This window comes from Kogia breviceps, unplaced genomic scaffold (assembly GCF_026419965.1).
Source record: "Kogia breviceps isolate mKogBre1 unplaced genomic scaffold, mKogBre1 haplotype 1 scaffold_49, whole genome shotgun sequence".
NCBI lineage: Eukaryota > Metazoa > Chordata > Mammalia > Artiodactyla > Physeteridae > Kogia > Kogia breviceps.
Genome location: NW_026711928.1, coordinates 1,749,708 through 1,776,113, shown reverse-complemented (window position 1 = coordinate 1,776,113; position 26,406 = coordinate 1,749,708).

The following is a 26,406-nucleotide window of genomic DNA, read 5'->3' as shown; positions in this document are numbered from 1 at the left end:
CAGGCCCCCTTACTAACAATCTCCCCACTTGGAGACTCGGCGCCTTTCCATGCCTCTTTCGTACCGTCTGCAATTTGTCCGCAGGATGAACTGCAAGAGGGGGAACCAATGAGAGACTCGCTGGAGGTGTTTGGTCGGGCACATGTCACTCTCATTTCCCATCACGAAGAAGAATTCACCAGAGGTTCAGCCTGCCACCCCGGATCGACAATAGGGCGTGAAGCCATCCAGCCGTGTTGCGTCCCACTCACAAAAAAGCGACTTGGGAAATGGAGCTCAGGGGCACTGCACTTCCCAAACCTGCAGAGTTCTAAACGATAACTATCGCCCCAAAATATATTGAGGGCAGGCTACGAAGAGGCGCTGAACGCAAGGCAGAACTGCAGGAAACGGATGTCAACGGGTACATCGGAATGGCCCCGATAGCACATGAAAAGCGCCAGAACGTGGACAATGATGCGGTTGGCCAAAAAGGGCGTATGCGTTTTTTCCTGAATATATTCAGAAAAAAACGCATACGCCCTTTTTGGCCAACCAAGCAACCTGGGAGAGCAAATCAGCACTACAAAGAAATCTCTCGCCCCCCCCCCCCGGGGCAAAAGTGTCAGGCGAAAAAAGTCTAAAAACCAGAAAGGCAGGACAGGCCACGGAGTCAAGGGAGCCTTGTTAAGCTGATGGGCGGGATGTCAATGGCCAACAGCCAATCTTCACAAGTGTATCCTCTTTCCCAAACCATGTAAAACACAGAACCACAGAGCATAGGGCACTTCCACACATGGGCGTTGACCTTGGGAAAATGAAAAAATCAACCAGACACAGGGACCCCAAAGTTGAGGGCTGCTGTCTTGACAAGAACCTCCACTCCGGTACACGTTTCATATCCCAGGAAAGAGCCAAGTGGAGAAGTGGACAAAGACAAGTGGACAAGTGGAGAAGTCGTGCTACGTAGGTCCAATGGAGTGTCACTCAGCCATGAAATCCACGTCATGAGGCTGGTAGCAGCATCCTGAGTGGATTTAGGTACGATCATCCTCAGTGAAATAAGTCCCACAAAAAAAGAAACTTATGATATCACTTATCGAGGGAATGTAAAAATCGCTCCCCATGAACTGAATCCCCAAACAGAACAGAGTCACGCTTTTAGAAAACACACTTATGCCTGCTTCAGGGGAAAGGTGAGGTGGGGTGACGCATAAAACTCGAGTTTGAAATGAGCACAGATACCCTTCCGAAAACCGAATATGGAATGGACACGACCTACTCCTTGCTCAATCAACTGGACTCACCAGACCCTGTTCATCGCACAAGTATCTATCCGACTAGTAAGCATCTTAAAAGCTAAGTCTTGATATCTCTGTGTAAGTGCATCAAGTGTGTGTAAAGCGGCCTAAAACCAGCAGGGAAAATCAGCTCAGACCCATTCTGAGGATACATTTCCAACATAAAGAAGAAACAAGCAGGGCAAAACAGAGAGAAATTCTTCCAAAATGCGTTCAGGGACTGGCATGCAACCAGGATTGACCACATGTACAGCCCCAGCGGCAGAAGACATAAGGCTGGACACTCTTGGGGCTGAGACGATTGGTGAGGTTGGGAAAGCAAATGCAGACCCTTGAAAGGAATCCTGCGTGCTCCCCATTCCATGGCTCCCAACTCTCCAGGTTCAACGCAATCTTCCGACAGCGAAAGCACTCATTGGAAATCCAGCGGATGCTACACCGTGGAATCGGGAAAGCTTTCTGAAACTCACCTCAGTTTTCCTCTCCTGGTGCTCGTGTTCTCCATTCAGGCCCCCTTACTAACAATCTCCCCACTTGGAGACTCGGCGCCTTTCCATGCCTCTTTCGTACCGTCTGCAATTTGTCCGCAGGATGAACTGCAAGAGGGGGAACCAATGAGAGACTCGCTGGAGGTGTTTGGTCGGGCACATGTCACTCTCATTTCCCATCACGAAGAAGAATTCACCAGCGCTTCAGCCTGCCACCGCGGATCGACAATAGGGCGTGAAGCCATCCAGCCGTGTTGCGTCCCACTCACAAAAAAGCGACTTGGGAAATGGAGCTCAGGGGCCCTGCACTTCCCAAACCTGCAGAGTTCTAAACGATAACTATCGCCCCAAAATATATTGAGGTCAGGCTACGAAGAGGCGCTGAACGCAAGGCAGAACTGCAGGAAACGGATGTCAACGGGTACATCGGAATGGCCCCGATAGCACATGAAAAGCGCCAGAACGTGGACAATGATGCGGTTGGCCAAAAAGGGCGTATGCGTTTTTTCCTGAATATATTCAGGAAAAAACGCATACGCCCTTTTTGGCCAACCAAGCAACCTGGGAGAGCAAATCAGCACTACAAAGAAATCTCTCACCCCCCCCCCGGGGGCAAAAGGGCCAGGCGAAAAAAGTCTAAAAACCAGAAAGGCAGGACAGCCCACGGAGTCAAGGGAGCCTTGTTAAGCTGATGGGCGGGATGTCAATGGCCAACAGCCAATCTTCACAAGTGTATCCTCTTTCCCAAACCATGTAAAACACAGAACCACAGAGCATAGGGCACTTCCCCACATGGGCGTTGACCTTGGGAAAATGAAAAAATCAACCAGACACAGGGACCCCAAAGTTGAGGGCTGCTGTCTTGACAAGAACCTCCACTCCGGTACACGTTTCATATCCCAGGAAAGAGCCAAGTGGACAAAGACGAGTGGACAAGTGGACAAAGACAAGTGGACAAGTGGACAAGTGGTGCTACGTAGGTCCAATGGAGTGTCACTCAGCCATGAAATCCACGTCATGAGGCTGGTAGCAGCATCCTGAGTGGATTTAGGTACGATCATCCTCAGTGAAATAAGTCCCACAAAAAAAGAAACTTATGATATCACTTATCGAGGGAATGTAAAAATCGCTCCCCATGAACGGAATCCCCAAACAGAACAGAGTCACGCTTTTAGAAAACACACTTATGCCTGCTTCAGGGGAAAGGTGAGGTGCGGTGACGCATAAAACTCGAGTTTGAAATGAGCACAGATACCCTTCCGAAAACCGAATATGGAATGGACACGACCTACTCCTTGCTCAATCAACTGGACTCACCAGACCCTGTTCATCGCACAAGTATCTATCCGACTAGTAAGCATCTTAAAAGCTAAGTCTTGATATCTCTGTGTAAGTGCATCAAGGGTGTGTAAAGCGGCCTAAAACCAGCAGGGAAAATCAGCTCAGACCCATTCTGAGGATACATTTCCAACACAAAGAAGAAACAAGCAGGGCAAAACAGAGAGAAATTCTTCCAAAATGCGTTCAGGGACTGGCATGCAACCAGGATTGACCACATCTACAGCCCCAGCGGCAGAAGACATAAGGCTGGACACTCTTGGGGCTGAGACGATTGGTGAGGTTGGGAAAGCAAATGCAGACCCTTGAAAGGAATCCTGCGTGCTCCCCATTCCATGGGTCCCAACTCTCCAGGTTCAACGCAATCTTCCGACAGCGAAAGCACTCATTGGAAACCCAGCGGATGCTACACCGTGGGATCGGGAAAGCTTTCTGAAACTCACCTCAGTTTTCCTCTCCTGGTGCTCGTGTTCTCCATTCAGGCCCCCTTACTAACAATCTCCCCACTTGGAGACTCGGCGCCTTTCCATGCCTCTTTCGTACCGTCTGCAATTTGTCCGCAGGATGAACTGCAAGAGGGGGAACCAATGAGAGACTCGCTGGAGGTGTTTGGTCGGGCACATGTCACTCTCATTTCCCATCACGAAGAAGAATTCACCAGCGGTTCAGCCTGCCACCGCGGATCGACAATAGGGCGTGAAGCCATCCAGCCGTGTTGCGTCCCACTCACAAAAAAGCGACTTGGGAAATGGAGCTCAGGGGCCCTGCACTTCCCAAACCTGCAGAGTTCTAAACGATAACTATCGCCCCAAAATATATTGAGGTCAGGCTACGAAGAGGCGCTGAACGCAAGGCAGAACTGCAGGAAACGGATGTCAACGGGTACATCGGAATGGCCCCGATAGCACATGAAAAGCGCCAGAACGTGGACAATGATGCGGTTGGCCAAAAAGGGCGTATGCGTTTTTTCCTGAATATATTCAGGAAAAAACGCATACGCCCTTTTTGGCCAACCAAGCAACCTGGGAGAGCAAATCAGCACTACAAAGAAATCTCTCGCCCCCCCCCCCCGGGGCAAAAGGGCCAGGCGAAAAAAGTCTAAAAACCAGAAAGGCAGGACAGCCCACGGAGTCAAGGGAGCCTTGTTAAGCTGATGGGCGGGATGTCAATGGCCAACAGCCAATCTTCACAAGTGTATCCTCTTTCCCAAACCATGTAAAACACAGAACCACAGAGCATAGGGCACTTCCCCACATGGGCGTTGACCTTGGGAAAATGAAAAAATCAACCAGACACAGGGACCCCAAAGTTGAGGGCTGCTGTCTTGACAAGAACCTCCACTCCGGTACACGTTTCATATCCCAGGAAAGAGCCAAGTGGACAAAGACGAGTGGACAAGTGGACAAAGACAAGTGGACAAGTGGACAAGTGGTGCTACGTAGGTCCAATGGAGTGTCACTCAGCCATGAAATCCACGTCATGAGGCTGGTAGCAGCATCCTGAGTGGATTTAGGTACGATCATCCTCAGTGAAATAAGTCCCACAAAAAAAGAAACTTATGATATCACTTATCGAGGGAATGTAAAAATCGCTCCCCATGAACGGAATCCCCAAACAGAACAGAGTCACGCTTTTAGAAAACACACTTATGCCTGCTTCAGGGGAAAGGTGAGGTGCGGTGACGCATAAAACTCGAGTTTGAAATGAGCACAGATACCCTTCCGAAAACCGAATATGGAATGGACACGACCTACTCCTTGCTCAATCAACTGGACTCACCAGACCCTGTTCATCGCACAAGTATCTATCCGACTAGTAAGCATCTTAAAAGCTAAGTCTTGATATCTCTGTGTAAGTGCATCAAGGGTGTGTAAAGCGGCCTAAAACCAGCAGGGAAAATCAGCTCAGACCCATTCTGAGGATACATTTCCAACACAAAGAAGAAACAAGCAGGGCAAAACAGAGAGAAATTCTTCCAAAATGCGTTCAGGGACTGGCATGCAACCAGGATTGACCACATCTACAGCCCCAGCGGCAGAAGACATAAGGCTGGACACTCTTGGGGCTGAGACGATTGGTGAGGTTGGGAAAGCAAATGCAGACCCTTGAAAGGAATCCTGCGTGCTCCCCATTCCATGGGTCCCAACTCTCCAGGTTCAACGCAATCTTCCGACAGCGAAAGCACTCATTGGAAACCCAGCGGATGCTACACCGTGGGATCGGGAAAGCTTTCTGAAACTCACCTCAGTTTTCCTCTCCTGGTGCTCGTGTTCTCCATTCAGGCCCCCTTACTAACAATCTCCCCACTTGGAGACTCGGCGCCTTTCCATGCCTCTTTCGTACCGTCTGCAATTTGTCCGCAGGATGAACTGCAAGAGGGGGAACCAATGAGAGACTCGCTGGAGGTGTTTGGTCGGGCACATGTCACTCTCATTTCCCATCACGAAGAAGAATTCACCAGCGGTTCAGCCTGCCACCGCGGATCGACAATAGGGCGTGAAGCCATCCAGCCGTGTTGCGTCCCACTCACAAAAAAGCGACTTGGGAAATGGAGCTCAGGGGCCCTGCACTTCCCAAACCTGCAGAGTTCTAAACGATAACTATCGCCCCAAAATATATTGAGGTCAGGCTACGAAGAGGCGCTGAACGCAAGGCAGAACTGCAGGAAACGGATGTCAACGGGTACATCGGAATGGCCCCGATAGCACATGAAAAGCGCCAGAACGTGGACAATGATGCGGTTGGCCAAAAAGGGCGTATGCGTTTTTTCCTGAATATATTCAGGAAAAAACGCATACGCCCTTTTTGGCCAACCAAGCAACCTGGGAGAGCAAATCAGCACTACAAAGAAATCTCTCGCCCCCCCCCCCCCCGGGGCAAAAGGGCCAGGCGAAAAAAGTCTAAAAACCAGAAAGGCAGGACAGCCCACGGAGTCAAGGGAGCCTTGTTAAGCTGATGGGCGGGATGTCAATGGCCAACAGCCAATCTTCACAAGTGTATCCTCTTTCCCAAACCATGTAAAACACAGAACCACAGAGCATAGGGCACTTCCACACATGGGCGTTGACCTTGGGAAAATGAAAAAATCAACCAGACACAGGGACCCCAAAGTTGAGGGCTGCTGTCTTGACAAGAACCTCCACTCCGGTACACGTTTCATATCCCAGGAAAGAGCCAAGTGGACAAAGACGAGTGGACAAGTGGACAAAGACAAGTGGACAAGTGGACAAGTGGTGCTACGTAGGTCCAATGGAGTGTCACTCAGCCATGAAATCCACGTCATGAGGCTGGTAGCAGCATCCTGAGTGGATTTAGGTACGATCATCCTCAGTGAAATAAGTCCCACAAAAAAAGAAACTTATGATATCACTTATCGAGGGAATGTAAAAATCGCTCCCCATGAACGGAATCCCCAAACAGAACAGAGTCACGCTTTTAGAAAACACACTTATGCCTGCTTCAGGGGAAAGGTGAGGTGCGGTGACGCATAAAACTCGAGTTTGAAATGAGCACAGATACCCTTCCGAAAACCGAATATGGAATGGACACGACCTACTCCTTGCTCAATCAACTGGACTCACCAGACCCTGTTCATCGCACAAGTATCTATCCGACTAGTAAGCATCTTAAAAGCTAAGTCTTGATATCTCTGTGTAAGTGCATCAAGTGTGTGTAAAGCGGCCTAAAACCAGCAGGGAAAATCAGCTCAGACCCATTCTGAGGATACATTTCCAACACAAAGAAGAAACAAGCAGGGCAAAACAGAGAGAAATTCTTCCAAAATGCATTCAGGGACTGGCATGCAACCAGGATTGACCACATCTACAGCCCCAGCGGCAGAAGACATAAGGCTGGACACTCTTGGGGCTGAGACGATTGGTGAGGTTGGGAAAGCAAATGCAGACCCTTGAAAGGAATCCTGCGTGCTCCCCATTCCATGGCTCCCAACTCTCCAGGTTCAACGCAATCTTCCGACAGCGAAAGCACTCATTGGAAACCCAGCGGATGCTACACCGTGGGATCGGGAAAGCTTTCTGAAACTCACCTCAGTTTTCCTCTCCTGGTGCTCGTGTTCTCCATTCAGGCCCCCTTACTAACAATCTCCCCACTTGGAGACTCGGCGCCTTTCCATGCCTCTTTCGTACCGTCTGCAATTTGTCCGCAGGATGAACTGCAAGAGGGGGAACCAATGAGAGACTCGCTGGAGGTGTTTGGTCGGGCACATGTCACTCTCATTTCCCATCACGAAGAAGAATTCACCAGAGGTTCAGCCTGCCACCCCGGATCGACAATAGGGCGTGAAGCCATCCAGCCGTGTTGCGTCCCACTCACAAAAAAGCGACTTGGGAAATGGAGCTCAGGGGCACTGCACTTCCCAAACCTGCAGAGTTCTAAACGATAACTATCGCCCCAAAATATATTGAGGTCAGGCTACGAAGAGGCGCTGAACGCAAGGCAGAACTGCAGGAAACGGATGTCAACGGGTACATCGGAATGGCCCCGATAGCACATGAAAAGCGCCAGAACGTGGACAATGATGCGGTTGGCCAAAAAGGGCGTATGCGTTTTTTCCTGAATATATTCAGGAAAAAACGCATACGCCCTTTTTGGCCAACCAAGCAACCTGGGAGAGCAAATCAGCACTACAAAGAAATCTCTCGCCCCCCCCCCCCGGGGCAAAAGGGTCAGGCGAAAAAAGTCTAAAAACCAGAAAGGCAGGACAGCCCACGGAGTCAAGGGAGCCTTGTTAAGCTGATGGGCGGGATGTCAATGGCCAACAGCCAATCTTCACAAGTGTATCCTCTTTCCCAAACCATGTAAAACACAGAACCACAGAGCATAGGGCACTTCCACACATGGACGTTGACCTTGGGAAAATGAAAAAATCAACCAGACACAGGGACCCCAAAGTTGAGGGCTGCTGTCTTGACAAGAACCTCCACTCCGGTACACGTTTCATATCCCAGGAAAGAGCCAAGTGGAGAAGTGGACAAAGACAAGTGGACAAGTGGACAAGTGGTGCTACGTAGGTCCAATGGAGTGTCACTCAGCCATGAAATCCACGTCATGAGGCTGGTAGCAGCATCCTGAGTGGATTTAGGTACGATCATCCTCAGTGAAATAAGTCCCACAAAAAAAGAAACTTATGATATCACTTATCGAGGGAATGTAAAAATCGCTCCCCATGAACGGAATCCCCAAACAGAACAGAGTCACGCTTTTAGAAAACACACTTATGCCTGCTTCAGGGGAAAGGTGAGGTGCGGTGACGCATAAAACTCGAGTTTGAAATGAGCACAGATACCCTTCCGAAAACCGAATATGGAATGGACACGACCTACTCCTTGCTCAATCAACTGGACTCACCAGACCCTGTTCATCGCACAAGTATCTATCCGACTAGTAAGCATCTTAAAAGCTAAGTCTTGATATCTCTGTGTAAGTGCATCAAGTGTGTGTAAAGCGGCCTAAAACCAGCAGGGAAAATCAGCTCAGACCCATTCTGAGGATACATTTCCAACATAAAGAAGAAACAAGCAGGGCAAAACAGAGAGAAATTCTTCCAAAATGCGTTCAGGGACTGGCATGCAACCAGGATTGACCACATCTACAGCCCCAGCGGCAGAAGACATAAGGCTGGACACTCTTGGGGCTGAGACGATTGGTGAGGTTGGGAAAGCAAATGCAGACCCTTGAAAGGAATCCTGCGTGCTCCCCATTCCATGGCTCCCAACTCTCCAGGTTCAACGCAATCTTCCGACAGCGAAAGCACTCATTGGAAACCCAGCGGATGCTACACCGTGGGATCGGGAAAGCTTTCTGAAACTCACCTCAGTTTTCCTCTCCTGGTGCTCGTGTTCTCCATTCAGGCCCCCTTACTAACAATCTCCCCACTTGGAGACTCGGCGCCTTTCCATGCCTCTTTCGTACCGTCTGCAATTTGTCCGCAGGATGAACTGCAAGAGGGGGAACCAATGAGAGACTCGCTGGAGGTGTTTGGTCGGGCACATGTCACTCTCATTTCCCATCACGAAGAAGAATTCACCAGAGGTTCAGCCTGCCACCCCGGATCGACAATAGGGCGTGAAGCCATCCAGCCGTGTTGCGTCCCACTCACAAAAAAGCGACTTGGGAAATGGAGCTCAGGGGCACTGCACTTCCCAAACCTGCAGAGTTCTAAACGATAACTATCGCCCCAAAATATATTGAGGGCAGGCTACGAAGAGGCGCTGAACGCAAGGCAGAACTGCAGGAAACGGATGTCAACGGGTACATCGGAATGGCCCCGATAGCACATGAAAAGCGCCAGAACGTGGACAATGATGCGGTTGGCCAAAAAGGGCGTATGCGTTTTTTCCTGAATATATTCAGAAAAAAACGCATACGCCCTTTTTGGCCAACCAAGCACCCTGGGAGAGCAAATCAGCACTACAAAGAAATCTCTCGCCCCCCCCCCCGGGGCAAAAGTGTCAGGCGAAAAAAGTCTAAAAACCAGAAAGGCAGGACAGGCCACGGAGTCAAGGGAGCCTTGTTAAGCTGATGGGCGGGATGTCAATGGCCAACAGCCAATCTTCACAAGTGTATCCTCTTTCCCAAACCATGTCAAACACAGAACCACAGAGCATAGGGCACTTCCACACATGGGCGTTGACCTTGGGAAAATGAAAAAATCAACCAGACACAGGGACCCCAAAGTTGAGGGCTGCTGTCTTGACAAGAACCTCCACTCCGGTACACGTTTCATATCCCAGGAAAGAGCCAAGTGGAGAAGTGGACAAAGACAAGTGGACAAGTGGACAAGTGGTGCTACGTAGGTCCAATGGAGTGTCACTCAGCCATGAAATCCACGTCATGAGGCTGGTAGCAGCATCCTGAGTGGATTTAGGTACGATCATCCTCAGTGAAATAAGTCCCACAAAAAAAGAAACTTATGATATCACTTATCGAGGGAATGTAAAAATCGCTCCCCATGAACGGAATCCCCAAACAGAACAGAGTCACGCTTTTAGAAAACACACTTATGCCTGCTTCAGGGGAAAGGTGAGGTGGGGTAACGCATAAAACTCGAGTTTGAAATGCGCACAGATACCCTTCCGAAAACCGAATATGGAATGGACACGACCTACTCCTTGCTCAATCAACTGGACTCACCAGACCCTGTTCATCGCACAAGTATCTATCCGACTAGTAAGCATCTTAAAAGCTAAGTCTTGATATCTCTGTGTAAGTGCATCAAGTGTGTGTAAAGCGGCCTAAAACCAGCAGGGAAAATCAGCTCAGACCCATTCTGAGGATACATTTCCAACATAAAGAAGAAACAAGCAGGGCAAAACAGAGAGAAATTCTTCCAAAATGCGTTCAGGGACTGGCATGCAACCAGGATTGACCACATCTACAGCCCCAGCGGCAGAAGACATAAGGCTGGACACTCTTGGGGCTGAGACGATTGGTGAGGTTGGGAAAGCAAATGCAGACCCTTGAAAGGAATCCTGCGTGCTCCCCTTTCCATGGGTCCCAACTCTCCAGGTTCAACGCAATCTTCCGACAGCGAAAGCACTCATTGGAAATCCAGCGGATGCTACACCGTGGGATCGGGAAAGCTTTCTGAAACTCACCTCAGTTTTCCTCTCCTGGTGCTCGTGTTCTCCATTCAGGCCCCCTTACTAACAATCTCCCCACTTGGAGACTCGGCGCCTTTCCATGCCTCTTTCGTACCGTCTGCAATTTGTCCGCAGGATGAACTTCAAGAGGGGAAACCAATGAGAGACTCGCTGGAGGTGTTTGGTCGGGCACATGTCACTCTCATTTCCCATCACGAAGAAGAATTCACCAGCGGTTCAGCCTGCCACCCCGGATCGACAATAGGGCGTGAAGCCATCCAGCCGTGTTGCGTCCCACTCACAAAAAAGCGACTTGGGAAATGGAGCTCAGGGGCACTGCACTTCCCAAACCTGCAGAGTTCTAAACGATAACTATCGCCCCAAAATATATTGAGGGCAGGCTCCGAAGAGGCGCTGAACGCAAGGCAGAACTGCAGGAAACGGATGTCAACGGGTACATCGGAATGGCCCCGATAGCACATGAAAAGCGCCAGAACGTGGACAATGATGCGGTTGGCCAAAAAGGGCGTATGCGTTTTTTCCTGAATATATTCAGAAAAAAACGCATACGCCCTTTTTGGCCAACCAAGCAACCTGGGAGAGCAAATCAGCACTACAAAGAAATCTCTCGCCCCCCCCCCGGGGCAAAAGTGTCAGGCGAAAAAAGTCTAAAAACCAGAAAGGCAGGACAGGCCACGGAGTCAAGGGAGCCTTGTTAAGCTGATGGGCGGGATGTCAATGGCCAACAGCCAATCTTCACAAGTGTATCCTCTTTCCCAAACCATGTCAAACACAGAACCACAGAGCATAGGGCACTTCCACACATGGGCGTTGACCTTGGGAAAATGAAAAAATCAACCAGACACAGGGACCCCAAAGTTGAGGGCTGCTGTCTTGACAAGAACCTCCACTCCGGTACACGTTTCATATCCCAGGAAAGAGCCAAGTGGAGAAGTGGACAAAGACAAGTGGACAAGTGGACAAGTGGTGCTACGTAGGTCCAATGGAGTGTCACTCAGCCATGAAATCCACGTCATGAGGCTGGTAGCAGCATCCTGAGTGGATTTAGGTACGATCATCCTCAGTGAAATAAGTCCCACAAAAAAAGAAACTTATGATATCACTTATCGAGGGAATGTAAAAATCGCTCCCCATGAACGGAATCCCCAAACAGAACAGAGTCACGCTTTTAGAAAACACACTTATGCCTGCTTCAGGGGAAAGGTGAGGTGCGGTGACGCATAAAACTCGAGTTTGAAATGCGCACAGATACCCTTCCGAAAACCGAATATGGAATGGACACGACCTACTCCTTGCTCAATCAACTGGACTCACCAGACCCTGTTCATCGCACAAGTATCTATCCGACTAGTAAGCATCTTAAAAGCTAAGTCTTGATATCTCTGTGTAAGTGCATCAAGTGTGTGTAAAGCGGCCTAAAACCAGCAGGGAAAATCAGCTCAGACCCATTCTGAGGATACATTTCCAACATAAAGAAGAAACAAGCAGGGCAAAACAGAGAGAAATTCTTCCAAAATGCGTTCAGGGACTGGCATGCAACCATGATTGACCACATCTACAGCCCCAGCGGCAGAAGACATAAGGCTGGACACTCTTGGGGCTGAGACGATTGGTGAGGTTGGGAAAGCAAATGCAGACCCTTGAAAGGAATCCTGCGTGCTCCCCTTTCCATGGGTCCCAACTCTCCAGGTTCAACGCAATCTTCCGACAGCGAAAGCACTCATTGGAAACCCAGCGGATGCTACACCGTGGGATCGGGAAAGCTTTCTGAAACTCACCTCAGTTTTCCTCTCCTGGTGCTCGTGTTCTCCATTCAGGCCCCCTTACTAACAATCTCCCCACTTGGAGACTCGGCGCCTTTCCATGCCTCTTTCGTACCGTCTGCAATTTGTCCGCAGGATGAACTGCAAGAGGGGGAACCAATGAGAGACTCGCTGGAGGTGTTTGGTCGGGCACATGTCACTCTCATTTCCCATCACGAAGAAGAATTCACCAGAGGTTCAGCCTGCCACCCCGGATCGACAATAGGGCGTGAAGCCATCCAGCCGTGTTGCGTCCCACTCACAAAAAAGCGACTTGGGAAATGGAGCTCAGGGGCACTGCACTTCCCAAACCTGCAGAGTTCTAAACGATAACTATCGCCCCAAAATATATTGAGGGCAGGCTACGAAGAGGCGCTGAACGCAAGGCAGAACTGCAGGAAACGGATGTCAACGGGTACATCGGAATGGCCCCGATAGCACATGAAAAGCGCCAGAACGTGGACAATGATGCGGTTGGCCAAAAAGGGCGTATGCGTTTTTTCCTGAATATATTCAGAAAAAAACGCATACGCCCTTTTTGGCCAACCAAGCAACCTGGGAGAGCAAATCAGCACTACAAAGAAATCTCTCGCCCCCCCCCCCGGGGCAAAAGTGTCAGGCGAAAAAAGTCTAAAAACCAGAAAGGCAGGACAGGCCACGGAGTCAAGGGAGCCTTGTTAAGCTGATGGGCGGGATGTCAATGGCCAACAGCCAATCTTCACAAGTGTATCCTCTTTCCCAAACCATGTAAAACACAGAACCACAGAGCATAGGGCACTTCCACACATGGGCGTTGACCTTGGGAAAATGAAAAAATCAACCAGACACAGGGACCCCAAAGTTGAGGGCTGCTGTCTTGACAAGAACCTCCACTCCGGTACACGTTTCATATCCCAGGAAAGAGCCAAGTGGAGAAGTGGACAAAGACAAGTGGACAAGTGGAGAAGTCGTGCTACGTAGGTCCAATGGAGTGTCACTCAGCCATGAAATCCACGTCATGAGGCTGGTAGCAGCATCCTGAGTGGATTTAGGTACGATCATCCTCAGTGAAATAAGTCCCACAAAAAAAGAAACTTATGATATCACTTATCGAGGGAATGTAAAAATCGCTCCCCATGAACTGAATCCCCAAACAGAACAGAGTCACGCTTTTAGAAAACACACTTATGCCTGCTTCAGGGGAAAGGTGAGGTGGGGTGACGCATAAAACTCGAGTTTGAAATGAGCACAGATACCCTTCCGAAAACCGAATATGGAATGGACACGACCTACTCCTTGCTCAATCAACTGGACTCACCAGACCCTGTTCATCGCACAAGTATCTATCCGACTAGTAAGCATCTTAAAAGCTAAGTCTTGATATCTCTGTGTAAGTGCATCAAGTGTGTGTAAAGCGGCCTAAAACCAGCAGGGAAAATCAGCTCAGACCCATTCTGAGGATACATTTCCAACATAAAGAAGAAACAAGCAGGGCAAAACAGAGAGAAATTCTTCCAAAATGCGTTCAGGGACTGGCATGCAACCAGGATTGACCACATGTACAGCCCCAGCGGCAGAAGACATAAGGCTGGACACTCTTGGGGCTGAGACGATTGGTGAGGTTGGGAAAGCAAATGCAGACCCTTGAAAGGAATCCTGCGTGCTCCCCATTCCATGGCTCCCAACTCTCCAGGTTCAACGCAATCTTCCGACAGCGAAAGCACTCATTGGAAATCCAGCGGATGCTACACCGTGGAATCGGGAAAGCTTTCTGAAACTCACCTCAGTTTTCCTCTCCTGGTGCTCGTGTTCTCCATTCAGGCCCCCTTACTAACAATCTCCCCACTTGGAGACTCGGCGCCTTTCCATGCCTCTTTCGTACCGTCTGCAATTTGTCCGCAGGATGAACTGCAAGAGGGGAAACCAATGAGAGACTCGCTGGAGGTGTTTGGTCGGGCACATGTCACTCTCATTTCCCATCACGAAGAAGAATTCACCAGAGGTTCAGCCTGCCACCCCGGATCGACAATAGGGCGTGAAGCCATCCAGCCGTGTTGCGTCCCACTCACAAAAAAGCGACTTGGGAAATGGAGCTCAGGGGCACTGCACTTCCCAAACCTGCAGAGTTCTAAACGATAACTATCGCCCCAAAATATATTGAGGGCAGGCTCCGAAGAGGCGCTGAACGCAAGGCAGAACTGCAGGAAACGGATGTCAACGGGTACATCGGAATGGCCCCGATAGCACATGAAAAGCGCCAGAACGTGGACAATGATGCGGTTGGCCAAAAAGGGCGTATGCGTTTTTTCCTGAATATATTCAGGAAAAAACGCATACGCCCTTTTTGGCCAACCAAGCAACCTGGGAGAGCAAATCAGCACTACAAAGAAATCTCTCGCCCCCCCCCCCGGGGCAAAAGGGTCAGGCGAAAAAAGTCTAAAAACCAGAAAGGCAGGACAGCCCACGGAGTCAAGGGAGCCTTGTTAAGCTGATGGGCGGGATGTCAATGGCCAACAGCCAATCTTCACAAGTGTATCCTCTTTCCCAAACCATGTAAAACACAGAACCACAGAGCATAGGGCACTTCCACACATGGACGTTGACCTTGGGAAAATGAAAAAATCAACCAGACACAGGGACCCCAAAGTTGAGGGCTGCTGTCTTGACAAGAACCTCCACTCCGGTACACGTTTCATATCCCAGGAAAGAGCCAAGTGGAGAAGTGGACAAAGACAAGTGGACAAGTGGACAAGTGGTGCTACGTAGGTCCAATGGAGTGTCACTCAGCCATGAAATCCACGTCATGAGGCTGGTAGCAGCATCCTGAGTGGATTTAGGTACGATCATCCTCAGTGAAATAAGTCCCACAAAAAAAGAAACTTATGATATCACTTATCGAGGGAATGTAAAAATCGCTCCCCATGAACGGAATCCCCAAACAGAACAGAGTCACGCTTTTAGAAAACACACTTATGCCTGCTTCAGGGGAAAGGTGAGGTGTGGTGACGCATAAAACTCGAGTTTGAAATGAGCACAGATACCCTTCCGAAAACCGAATATGGAATGGACACGACCTACTCCTTGCTCAATCAACTGGACTCACCAGACCCTGTTCATCGCACAAGTATCTATCCGACTAGTAAGCATCTTAAAAGCTAAGTCTTGATATCTCTGTGTAAGTGCATCAAGTGTGTGTAAAGCGGCCTAAAACCAGCAGGGAAAATCAGCTCAGACCCATTCTGAGGATACATTTCCAACATAAAGAAGAAACAAGCAGGGCAAAACAGAGAGAAATTCTTCCAAAATGCGTTCAGGGACTGGCATGCAACCAGGAATGACCACATCTACAGCCCCAGCGGCAGAAGACATAAGGCTGGACACTCTTGGGGCTGAGACGATTGGTGAGGTTGGGAAAGCAAATGCAGACCCTTGAAAGGAATCCTGCGTGCTCCCCATTCCATGGGTCCCAACTCTCCAGGTTCAACGCAATCTTCCGACAGCGAAAGCACTCATTGGAAACCCAGCGGATGCTACACCGTGGGATCGGGAAAGCTTTCTGAAACTCACCTCAGTTTTCCTCTCCTGGTGCTCGTGTTCTCCATTCAGGCCCCCTTACTAACAATCTCCCCACTTGGAGACTCGGCGCCTTTCCATGCCTCTTTCGTACCGTCTGCAATTTGTCCGCAGGATGAACTGCAAGAGGGGGAACCAATGAGAGACTCGCTGGAGGTGTTTGGTCGGGCACATGTCACTCTCATTTCCCATCACGAAGAAGAATTCACCAGAGGTTCAGCCTGCCACCCCGGATCGACAATAGGGCGTGAAGCCATCCAGCCGTGTTGCGTCCCACTCACAAAAAAGCGACTTGGGAAATGGAGCTCAGGGGCACTGCACTTCCCAAACCTGCAGAGTTCTAAACGATAACTATCGCCCCAAAATATATTGAGGTCAGGCTACGAAGAGGCGCTGAACGCAAGGCAGAACTGCAGGAAACGGATGTCAACGGGTACATCGGAATGGCCCCGATAGCACATGAAAAGCGCCAGAACGTGGACAATGATGCGGTTGGCCAAAAAGGGCGTATGCGTTTTTTCCTGAATATATTCAGAAAAAAACGCATACGCCCTTTTTGGCCAACCAAGCAACCTGGGAGAGCAAATCAGCACTACAAAGAAATCTCTCGCCCCCCCCCCCCGGGCCAAAAGTGTCAGGCGAAAAAAGTCTAAAAACCAGAAAGGCAGGACAGGCCACGGAGTCAAGGGAGCCTTGTTAAGCTGATGGGCGGGATGTCAATGGCCAACAGCCAATCTTCACAAGTGTATCCTCTTTCCCAAACCATGTCAAACACAGAACCACAGAGCATAGGGCACTTCCACACATGGGCGTTGACCTTGGGAAAATGAAAAAATCAACCAGACACAGGGACCCCAAAGTTGAGGGCTGCTGTCTTGACAAGAACCTCCACTCCGGTACACGTTTCATATCCCAGGAAAGAGCCAAGTGGAGAAGTGGACAAAGACAAGTGGACAAGTGGACAAGTGGTGCTACGTAGGTCCAATGGAGTGTCACTCAGCCATGAAATCCACGTCATGAGGCTGGTAGCAGCATCCTGAGTGGATTTAGGTACGATCATCCTCAGTGAAATAAGTCCCACAAAAAAAGAAACTTATGATATCACTTATCGAGGGAATGTAAAAATCGCTCCCCATGAACTGAATCCCCAAACAGAACAGAGTCACGCTTTTAGAAAACACACTTATGCCTGCTTCAGGGGAAAGGTGAGGTGGGGTGACGCATAAAACTCGAGTTTGAAATGAGCACAGATACCCTTCCGAAAACCGAATATGGAATGGACACGACCTACTCCTTGCTCAATCAACTGGACTCACCAGACCCTGTTCATCGCACAAGTATCTATCCGACTAGTAAGCATCTTAAAAGCTAAGTCTTGATATCTCTGTGTAAGTGCATCAAGTGTGTGTAAAGCGGCCTAAAACCAGCAGGGAAAATCAGCTCAGACCCATTCTGAGGATACATTTCCAACATAAAGAAGAAACAAGCAGGGCAAAACAGAGAGAAATTCTTCCAAAATGCGTTCAGGGACTGGCATGCAACCAGGATTGACCACATGTACAGCCCCAGCGGCAGAAGACATAAGGCTGGACACTCTTGGGGCTGAGACGATTGGTGAGGTTGGGAAAGCAAATGCAGACCCTTGAAAGGAATCTTGCGTGCTCCCCTTTCCATGGGTCCCAACTCTCCAGGTTCAACGCAATCTTCCGACAGCGAAAGCACTCATTGGAAACCCAGCGGATGCTACACCGTGGGATCGGGAAAGCTTTCTGAAACTCACCTCAGTTTTCATCTCCTGGTGCTCGTGTTCTCCATTCAGGCCCCCTTACTAACAATCTCCCCACTTGGAGACTCGGCGCCTTTCCATGCCTCTTTCGTACCGTCTGCAATTTGTCCGCAGGATGAACTGCAAGAGGGGGAACCAATGAGAGACTCGCTGGAGGTGTTTGGTCGGGCACATGTCACTCTCATTTCCCATCACGAAGAAGAATTCACCAGAGGTTCAGCCTGCCACCCCGGATCGACAATAGGGCGTGAAGCCATCCAGCCGTGTTGCGTCCCACTCACAAAAAAGCGACTTGGGAAATGGAGCTCAGGGGCACTGCACTTCCCAAACCTGCAGAGTTCTAAACGATAACTATCGCCCCAAAATATATTGAGGTCAGGCTACGAAGAGGCGCTGAACGCAAGGCAGAACTGCAGGAAACGGATGTCAACGGGTACATCGGAATGGCCCCGATAGCACATGAAAAGCGCCAGAACGTGGACAATGATGCGGTTGGCCAAAAAGGGCGTATGCGTTTTTTCCTGAATATATTCAGGAAAAAACGCATACGCGCTTTTTGGCCAACCAAGCAACCTGGGAGAGCAAATCAGCACTACAAAGAAATCTCTCGCCCCCCCCCCCCGGGGCAAAAGGGTCAGGCGAAAAAAGTCTAAAAACCAGAAAGGCAGGACAGCCCACGGAGTCAAGGGAGCCTTGTTAAGCTGATGGGCGGGATGTCAATGGCCAACAGCCAATCTTCACAAGTGTATCCTCTTTCCCAAACCATGTAAAACACAGAACCACAGAGCATAGGGCACTTCCACACATGGACGTTGACCTTGGGAAAATGAAAAAATCAACCAGACACAGGGACCCCAAAGTTGAGGGCTGCTGTCTTGACAAGAACCTCCACTCCGGTACACGTTTCATATCCCAGGAAAGAGCCAAGTGGAGAAGTGGACAAAGACAAGTGGACAAGTGGACAAGTGGTGCTACGTAGGTCCAATGGAGTGTCACTCAGCCATGAAATCCACGTCATGAGGCTGGTAGCAGCATCCTGAGTGGATTTAGGTACGATCATCCTCAGTGAAATAAGTCCCACAAAAAAAGAAACTTATGATATCACTTATCGAGGGAATGTAAAAATCGCTCCCCATGAACGGAATCCCCAAACAGAACAGAGTCACGCTTTTAGAAAACACACTTATGCCTGCTTCAGGGGAAAGGTGAGGTGCGGTGACGCATAAAACTCGAGTTTGAAATGAGCACAGATACCCTTCCGAAAACCGAATATGGAATGGACACGACCTACTCCTTGCTCAATCAACTGGACTCACCAGACCCTGTTCATCGCACAAGTATCTATCCGACTAGTAAGCATCTTAAAAGCTAAGTCTTGATATCTCTGTGTAAGTGCATCAAGTGTGTGTAAAGCGGCCTAAAACCAGCAGGGAAAATCAGCTCAGACCCATTCTGAGGATACATTTCCAACATAAAGAAGAAACAAGCAGGGCAAAACAGAGAGAAATTCTTCCAAAATGCGTTCAGGGACTGGCATGCAACCAGGATTGACCACATCTACAGCCCCAGCGGCAGAAGACATAAGGCTGGACACTCTTGGGGCTGAGACGATTGGTGAGGTTGGGAAAGCAAATGCAGACCCTTGAAAGGAATCCTGCGTGCTCCCCATTCCATGGCTCCCAACTCTCCAGGTTCAACGCAATCTTCCGACAGCGAAAGCACTCATTGGAAACCCAGCGGATGCTACACCGTGGGATCGGGAAAGCTTTCTGAAACTCACCTCAGTTTTCCTCTCCTGGTGCTCGTGTTCTCCATTCAGGCCCCCTTACTAACAATCTCCCCACTTGGAGACTCGGCGCCTTTCCATGCCTCTTTCGTACCGTCTGCAATTTGTCCGCAGGATGAACTGCAAGAGGGGGAACCAATGAGAGACTCGCTGGAGGTGTTTGGTCGGGCACATGTCACTCTCATTTCCCATCACGAAGAAGAATTCACCAGAGGTTCAGCCTGCCACCCCGGATCGACAATAGGGCGTGAAGCCATCCAGCCGTGTTGCGTCCCACTCACAAAAAAGCGACTTGGGAAATGGAGCTCAGGGGCACTGCACTTCCCAAACCTGCAGAGTTCTAAACGATAACTATCGCCCCAAAATATATTGAGGGCAGGCTACGAAGAGGCGCTGAACGCAAGGCAGAACTGCAGGAAACGGATGTCAACGGGTACATCGGAATGGCCCCGATAGCACATGAAAAGCGCCAGAACGTGGACAATGATGCGGTTGGCCAAAAAGGGCGTATGCGTTTTTTCCTGAATATATTCAGAAAAAAACGCATACGCCCTTTTTGGCCAACCAAGCAACCTGGGAGAGCAAATCAGCACTACAAAGAAATCTCTCGCCCCCCCCCCGGGGCAAAAGTGTCAGGCGAAAAAAGTCTAAAAACCAGAAAGGCAGGACAGGCCACGGAGTCAAGGGAGCCTTGTTAAGCTGATGGGCGGGATGTCAATGGCCAACAGCCAATCTTCACAAGTGTATCCTCTTTCCCAAACCATGTCAAACACAGAACCACAGAGCATAGGGCACTTCCACACATGGGCGTTGACCTTGGGAAAATGAAAAAATCAACCAGACACAGGGACCCCAAAGTTGAGGGCTGCTGTCTTGACAAGAACCTCCACTCCGGTACACGTTTCATATCCCAGGAAAGAGCCAAGTGGAGAAGTGGACAAAGACAAGTGGACAAGTGGACAAGTGGTGCTACGTAGGTCCAATGGAGTGTCACTCAGCCATGAAATCCACGTCATGAGGCTGGTAGCAGCATCCTGAGTGGATTTAGGTACGATCATCCTCAGTGAAATAAGTCCCACAAAAAAAGAAACTTATGATATCACTTATCGAGGGAATGTAAAAATCGCTCCCCATGAACGGAATCCCCAAACAGAACAGAGTCACGCTTTTAGAAAACACACTTATGCCTGCTTCAGGGGAAAGGTGAGGTGGGGTGACGCATAAAACTCGAGTTTGAAATGCGCACAGATACCCTTCCGAAAACCGAATATGGAATGGACACGACCTACTCCTTGCTCAATCAACTGGACTCACCAGACCCTGTTCATCGCACAAGTATCTATCCGACTAGTAAGCATCTTAAAAGCTAAGTCTTGATATCTCTGTGTAAGTGCATCAAGTGTGTGTAAAGCGGCCTAAAACCAGCAGGGAAAATCAGCTCAGACCCATTCTGAGGATACATTTCCAACATAAAGAAGAAACAAGCAGGGCAAAACAGAGAGAAATTCTTCCAAAATGCGTTCAGGGACTGGCATGCAACCAGGATTGACCACATCTACAGCCCCAGCGGCAGAAGACATAAGGCTGGACACTCTTGGGGCTGAGACGATTGGTGAGGTTGGGAAAGCAAATGCAGACCCTTGAAAGGAATCCTGCGTGCTCCCCTTTCCATGGGTCCCAACTCTCCAGGTTCAACGCAATCTTCCGACAGCGAAAGCACTCATTGGAAATCCAGCGGATGCTACACCGTGGGATCGGGAAAGCTTTCTGAAACTCACCTCAGTTTTCCTCTCCTGGTGCTCGTGTTCTCCATTCAGGCCCCCTTACTAACAATCTCCCCACTTGGAGACTCGGCGCCTTTCCATGCCTCTTTCGTACCGTCTGCAATTTGTCCGCAGGATGAACTGCAAGAGGGGAAACCAATGAGAGACTCGCTGGAGGTGTTTGGTCGGGCACATGTCACTCTCATTTCCCATCACGAAGAAGAATTCACCAGCGGTTCAGCCTGCCACCCCGGATCGACAATAGGGCGTGAAGCCATCCAGCCGTGTTGCGTCCCACTCACAAAAAAGCGACTTGGGAAATGGAGCTCAGGGGCACTGCACTTCCCAAACCTGCAGAGTTCTAAACGATAACTATCGCCCCAAAATATATTGAGGGCAGGCTCCGAAGAGGCGCTGAACGCAAGGCAGAACTGCAGGAAACGGATGTCAACGGGTACATCGGAATGGCCCCGATAGCACATGAAAAGCGCCAGAACGTGGACAATGATGCGGTTGGCCAAAAAGGGCGTATGCGTTTTTTCCTGAATATATTCAGAAAAAAACGCATACGCCCTTTTTGGCCAACCAAGCAACCTGGGAGAGCAAATCAGCACTACAAAGAAATCTCTCGCCCCCCCCCGGGGCAAAAGTGTCAGGCGAAAAAAGTCTAAAAACCAGAAAGGCAGGACAGGCCACGGAGTCAAGGGAGCCTTGTTAAGCTGATGGGCGGGATGTCAATGGCCAACAGCCAATCTTCACAAGTGTATCCTCTTTCCCAAACCATGTCAAACACAGAACCACAGAGCATAGGGCACTTCCACACATGGGCGTTGACCTTGGGAAAATGAAAAAATCAACCAGACACAGGGACCCCAAAGTTGAGGGCTGCTGTCTTGACAAGAACCTCCACTCCGGTACACGTTTCATATCCCAGGAAAGAGCCAAGTGGAGAAGTGGACAAAGACAAGTGGACAAGTGGACAAGTGGTGCTACGTAGGTCCAATGGAGTGTCACTCAGCCATGAAATCCACGTCATGAGGCTGGTAGCAGCATCCTGAGTGGATTTAGGTACGATCATCCTCAGTGAAATAAGTCCCACAAAAAAAGAAACTTATGATATCACTTATCGAGGGAATGTAAAAATCGCTCCCCATGAACGGAATCCCCAAACAGAACAGAGTCACGCTTTTAGAAAACACACTTATGCCTGCTTCAGGGGAAAGGTGAGGTGGGGTGACGCATAAAACTCGAGTTTGAAATGCGCACAGATACCCTTCCGAAAACCGAATATGGAATGGACACGACCTACTCCTTGCTCAATCAACTGGACTCACCAGACCCTGTTCATCGCACAAGTATCTATCCGACTAGTAAGCATCTTAAAAGCTAAGTCTTGATATCTCTGTGTAAGTGCATCAAGTGTGTGTAAAGCGGCCTAAAACCAGCAGGGAAAATCAGCTCAGACCCATTCTGAGGATACATTTCCAACATAAAGAAGAAACAAGCAGGGCAAAACAGAGAGAAATTCTTCCAAAATGCGTTCAGGGACTGGCATGCAACCAGGATTGACCACATCTACAGCCCCAGCGGCAGAAGACATAAGGCTGGACACTCTTGGGGCTGAGACGATTGGTGAGGTTGGGAAAGCAAATGCAGACCCTTGAAAGGAATCCTGCGTGCTCCCCTTTCCATGGGTCCCAACTCTCCAGGTTCAACGCAATCTTCCGACAGCGAAAGCACTCATTGGAAACCCAGCGGATGCTACACCGTGGGATCGGGAAAGCTTTCTGAAACTCACCTCAGTTTTCATCTCCTGGTGCTCGTGTTCTCCATTCAGGCCCCCTTACTAACAATCTCCCCACTTGGAGACTCGGCGCCTTTCCATGCCTCTTTCGTACCGTCTGCAATTTGTCCGCAGGATGAACTGCAAGAGGGGGAACCAATGAGAGACTCGCTGGAGGTGTTTGGTCGGGCACATGTCACTCTCATTTCCCATCACGAAGAAGAATTCACCAGAGGTTCAGCCTGCCACCCCGGATCGACAATAGGGCGTGAAGCCATCCAGCCGTGTTGCGTCCCACTCACAAAAAAGCGACTTGGGAAATGGAGCTCAGGGGCACTGCACTTCCCAAACCTGCAGAGTTCTAAACGATAACTATCGCCCCAAAATATATTGAGGGCAGGCTACGAAGAGGCGCTGAACGCAAGGCAGAACTGCAGGAAACGGATGTCAACGGGTACATCGGAATGGCCCCGATAGCACATGAAAAGCGCCAGAACGTGGACAATGATGCGGTTGGCCAAAAAGGGCGTATGCGTTTTTTCCTGAATATATTCAGGAAAAAACGCATACGCCCTTTTTGGCCAACCAAGCAACCTGGGAGAGCAAATCAGCACTACAAAGAAATCTCTCGCCCCCCCCCCCCGGGGCAAAAGGGTCAGGCGAAAAAAGTCTAAAAACCAGAAAGGCAGGACAGCCCACGGAGTCAAGGGAGCCTTGTTAAGCTGATGGGCGGGATGTCAATGGCCAACAGCCAATCTTCACAAGTGTATCCTCTTTCCCAAACCATGTAAAACACAGAACCACAGAGCATAGGGCACTTCCACACATGGACGTTGACCTTGGGAAAATGAAAAAATCAACCAGACACAGGGACCCCAAAGTTGAGGGCTGCTGTCTTGACAAGAACCTCCACTCTGGTACACGTTTCATATCCCAGGAAAGAGCCAAGTGGAGAAGTGGACAAAGACAAGTGGACAAGTGGACAAGTGGTGCTACGTAGGTCCAATGGAGTGTCACTCAGCCATGAAATCCACGTCATGAGGCTGGTAGCAGCATCCTGAGTGGATTTAGGTACGATCATCCTCAGTGAAATAAGTCCCACAAAAAAAGAAACTTATGATATCACTTATCGAGGGAATGTAAAAATCGCTCCCCATGAACGGAATCCCCAAACAGAACAGAGTCACGCTTTTAGAAAACACACTTATGCCTGCTTCAGGGGAAAGGTGAGGTGCGGTGACGCATAAAACTCGAGTTTGAAATGAGCACAGATACCCTTCCGAAAACCGAATATGGAATGGACACGACCTACTCCTTGCTCAATCAACTGGACTCACCAGACCCTGTTCATCGCACAAGTATCTATCCGACTAGTAAGCATCTTAAAAGCTAAGTCTTGATATCTCTGTGTAAGTGCATCAAGTGTGTGTAAAGCGGCCTAAAACCAGCAGGGAAAATCAGCTCAGACCCATTCTGAGGATACATTTCCAACATAAAGAAGAAACAAGCAGGGCAAAACAGAGAGAAATTCTTCCAAAATGCGTTCAGGGACTGGCATGCAACCAGGATTGACCACATCTACAGCCCCAGCGGCAGAAGACATAAGGCTGGACACTCTTGGGGCTGAGACGATTGGTGAGGTTGGGAAAGCAAATGCAGACCCTTGAAAGGAATCCTGCGTGCTCCCCATTCCATGGCTCCCAACTCTCCAGGTTCAACGCAATCTTCCGACAGCGAAAGCACTCATTGGAAACCCAGCGGATGCTACACCGTGGGATCGGGAAAGCTTTCTGAAACTCACCTCAGTTTTCCTCTCCTGGTGCTCGTGTTCTCCATTCAGGCCCCCTTACTAACAATCTCCCCACTTGGAGACTCGGCGCCTTTCCATGCCTCTTTCGTACCGTCTGCAATTTGTCCGCAGGATGAACTGCAAGAGGGGGAACCAATGAGAGACTCGCTGGAGGTGTTTGGTCGGGCACATGTCACTCTCATTTCCCATCACGAAGAAGAATTCACCAGAGGTTCAGCCTGCCACCCCGGATCGACAATAGGGCGTGAAGCCATCCAGCCGTGTTGCGTCCCACTCACAAAAAAGCGACTTGGGAAATGGAGCTCAGGGGCACTGCACTTCCCAAACCTGCAGAGTTCTAAACGATAACTATCGCCCCAAAATATATTGAGGGCAGGCTACGAAGAGGCGCTGAACGCAAGGCAGAACTGCAGGAAACGGATGTCAACGGGTACATCGGAATGGCCCCGATAGCACATGAAAAGCGCCAGAACGTGGACAATGATGCGGTTGGCCAAAAAGGGCGTATGCGTTTTTTCCTGAATATATTCAGAAAAAAACGCATACGCCCTTTTTGGCCAACCAAGCAACCTGGGAGAGCAAATCAGCACTACAAAGAAATCTCTCGCCCCCCCCCCCCCCCGGGGCAAAAGTGTCAGGCGAAAAAAGTCTAAAAACCAGAAAGGCAGGACAGGCCACGGAGTCAAGGGAGCCTTGTTAAGCTGATGGGCGGGATGTCAATGGCCAACAGCCAATCTTCACAAGTGTATCCTCTTTCCCAAACCATGTCAAACACAGAACCACAGAGCATAGGGCACTTCCACACATGGGCGTTGACCTTGGGAAAATGAAAAAATCAACCAGACACAGGGACCCCAAAGTTGAGGGCTGCTGTCTTGACAAGAACCTCCACTCCGGTACACGTTTCATATCCCAGGAAAGAGCCAAGTGGTGAAGTGGACAAAGACAAGTGGACAAGTGGAAAAGTGGTGCTACGTAGGTCCAATGGAGTGTCACTCAGCCATGAAATCCACGTCATGAGGCTGGTAGCAGCATCCTGAGTGGATTTAGGTACGATCATCCTCAGTGAAATAAGTCCCACAAAAAAAGAAACTTATGATATCACTTATCGAGGGAATGTAAAAATCGCTCCCCATGAACGGAATCCCCAAACAGAACAGAGTCACGCTTTTAGAAAACACACTTATGCCTGCTTCAGGGGAAAGGTGAGGTGGGGTGACGCATAAAACTCGAGTTTGAAATGCGCACAGATACCCTTCCGAAAACCGAATATGGAATGGACACGACCTACTCCTTGCTCAATCAACTGGACTCACCAGACCCTGTTCATCGCACAAGTATCTATCCGACTAGTAAGCATCTTAAAAGCTAAGTCTTGATATCTCTGTGTAAGTGC